We start from the raw sequence: 3,294 nt of genomic DNA on the forward strand, positions 1-3,294 counted from the left end.
AAGTTAGCATGATGTCATCAATAATTCTTCTTCTTTGACACAATAAAACATGAAAACTCTTTCACTGAAGAGAGACTCACTCACCGCTCCGTTGAGGCTTCTCTCTGTGTGTGTCGTCGTGTGGTCTCTGGTCTGTGGAGGGTCTCAGTCCTCCTGATCCTGGTTTTGGTCCTGACCCCCCCCCCCACACACACACACACACTCTAAACCCTAACAAAGGCTCTGAGATGCTCAGCGAGGCGTTGAGGGGCCCCACTTCTCTCTTAAAGGGCCGACAACTTAAAACCTGCTGGAGCCACACAAAAAAAACTTTATTTAAAATTCAGTAAAACATGAATGTACTTGAGAGCTGAGGAGGTTTTCTTCTGTGAAAGATGTTTTTAATGTGTGTCAGTGCCGCCTCCTGCTGTCGTTCCGACGGTACTGCAGCTCAGGCACAGCTGAGGCACACAGATTCATGCATAATTATTACAAATTTAAGCTTTTTGACTTTATTTTAAATAAAGTTACAGATAAAATTAATCAGAAATTAAATGTATTTTATATCAAACATTCTCTCTCGTCTCTCTCTGTATTTGTTATTATACTTTATTATTATTGAAGCTGATTTAGTTTATTTTGTAACAAAGACGTTTTTATTTACTGACCTTTAACGTCAAACAGTAACTAAAGTTATCAGATAAATATTAAAGTATTTTAAAGCAGAAGATGGAAATACTCACGTAAGGTACAAGTACAAGTAGTTCAATGTGTAATAAGTATGGGTCAATTATGTATTAACTATAAAAAACTAAAATAAACTTTGTTCAACTGCAGGTTTTAAATAAAGTGTCAACTTCCTGGAGGTCTGAAATAAAAATAAACTGCTGTGTGTGTGTATATATATGTGAGTGTGTGTGTGTGTGAGCGTGAGCGTGTATATATATATGTGTGTGTGTGTGTGTGTATATATATATATATCTGTGTGTGTGTGTGTATATAAGTGTGTGTGTGTATATATATCTGTGTGTGTGTGTGTGTGTATATATATATATCTGTGTGTGTGTGTGTGTATATATATATATATATATCTGTGTGTGTGTGTGTGTGTGTGTGTGTATATATATATATCTGTGTGTGTGTGTGTGTGTATATATATATATATATATCTGTGTGTGTGTGTGTGTGTGTGTGTGTATATATATATATATCTGTGTGTGTGTGTGTGTATGTGTGTGTGTGTGTGTGTATATAAGTGTGTGTGTGTGTGTATATATATCTGTGTGTGTGTGTGTGTGTGTGTATATATATATCTGTGTGTGTGTGTGTGTGTGTGTGTGTGTGTGTGTGTGTATATATATATATATATAATATATATATATATATATATCTGTGTGTGTGTGTGTGTGTGTGTGTGTGCGACACAGTTGTCGTGCAGCAGGTGCTGGTTGTTGGAGATTTATTTAGAAACGACTGAAGCTCTCAGTCAGCTGTGAACGCACCGCGGAGCGAAGACCAGAACCCAGAGTGGGACCTCAGACCTCAGAGTCCTCGGTGGACCCGGAGAGTCCTGCAGGTTTTTGGATGATTCCCCTAAGGAGAGACTGAGGACATGGACGGACTCTGATCCTGATCCAGCTGAAGGTGAGAGACGATTTTGACAACATAAAAACCTGGAAATATTCATAAAAACATAAAGAACTGAAGTCAGTTTTATTTATATTATATTTAACATTCAGCGGTGCAGTTCACTGGATTTGAACAGACGTGTTATTGATAGATGAAGTAGAGTTCAATAGAAACACTGAACAACAACAGAGGAGGCGTCACTCCTGAAATACACAAGACTTTATCTGTTATTATGAATAATAAGTGTGTGTGGCTGTAACTGTGGGGGGCAACTGGGGTTTAAATTTAGATTTCACACATACACACACACTCTCACACACACACATACTCTCACACACACGCACTCTTTAAGCCCCTCCCACCTGTCACAGAGGACTAAAGGTCAGCTGACTGAAGAAACACGCCGTCATTCATTCATCCTTAAAGGAACAGTTCAACATTTTATCCTCAGACATTCAGATTCATGCCTGTACAGCAACCAGTTAGCTTAGCTTAGCATAAACACTGAAAACTGTTAGCTTAGCGTCAAGACTGCAAAACAGAGGGAAACCATTAGCTTAGTTTAGCATAAAGACTGGAAGCTGTTAGCTTAGCTTAGTCTAGCGTCAAGACTGGAAGCAGAAAGGTAACCGTTAACTTAGCGTAGCATACATTATGGAAACAGCTAGCTTAGCTTAGCCATCTAGGTGCCTCCACTACTGCACCTCACTTCTTTGACCTCCATTGATGCTTCTCACCTCACTAATGTGAGACTAATCAAATTACCACGAAGTAAACAACACAAAGGTAACATGAAGGTCTCGGGCCCCTGAAGGCCCCGCCCCCTCCCGTCACCTGGCTGATATTTCAGCCAGGATCAGTAAATCAGCTGTTTTGGTGACAAATTAAAAATTAAGAGAATTCATATTTTCATTTCTGTCTGTGAATCTTGACTGACGGTGTAACCAATGAATGAGGAGCGCCACTGTAAGCCCCGCCCCCTTGCCTGCTGCTGTTTGCTCTTCAGAAAGAAAACAGACGAGAGTCCAAGTTACAACACGAGTCGACTGATTACAACTGTTTCTGGAGTTTGTGGTTCAGACTTCATGTTTTTATGTTTGTTGTTGAGGATCAACGGCGGCTCTGCAGGTAGGCCTCCGATCACCTGATCCTCTTCATCCTCTTCATCAATACCAACTAGTTCTATTGATTAGAGGAAATACCAACAGACCACAAATCAACTGGACGTTTATATCTTTATTTTTCTGTGAATTGATGACTCATCAGTTTCAGCTCAGATTACTGAAACATCTGGACACAGTATTGAACATCGTATTGATCAGTCTGATCTCTGTTGGACGGTAAATACAGTGAAACATTTCGGATGATGATGGTGATGATGATGTCATTCACTGTGGATCAATACGTGATGAAGAATAGAGACGAGTTAATGTCTGATAATCAGCTGATGAACACAGAGATAAACAGGAAGCTGAGCTCCAGAATATAAACTAACCTCTCAGAGCATCATCATCATCATCATCATCGTCGTCATCGTCATCATCTACTGACTGACTGAGAGAAACTACAGCACTGTGTAGCATAACGGTACTAATACCATACTATGTTACAGTAACAGTGTGTTAAATGTGTCATCATTACCTGTCTGTCTCTCAGGGTCCATGTGATAGTGACATCATCACCTGT

At 39.7% G+C, this 3,294-nt stretch overlaps 1 protein-coding gene across 1 annotated transcript in view; it reads left to right on the top strand.

The window, feature by feature from the left end:
• The first annotated feature begins 1,499 nt into the window (after positions 1-1,499).
• hjv (hemojuvelin BMP co-receptor) overlaps positions 1,500-3,294 on the top strand; it is a 3,818-nt gene continuing 2,023 nt past the window's right edge. The window contains exon 1 of the mRNA XM_031879022.1: positions 1,500-1,623. The gene's annotated coding sequence lies outside the window, so the exon portion shown is untranslated. The remainder of the gene's footprint in view (positions 1,624-3,294) is intronic.

Source organism: Anarrhichthys ocellatus, unplaced genomic scaffold (genome assembly GCF_004355925.1).
Source record: "Anarrhichthys ocellatus isolate YVR2014 unplaced genomic scaffold, GSC_Weel_1.0 scaffold217, whole genome shotgun sequence".
In the NCBI taxonomy this organism is placed as follows: Eukaryota; Metazoa; Chordata; class Actinopteri; order Perciformes; family Anarhichadidae; genus Anarrhichthys; species Anarrhichthys ocellatus.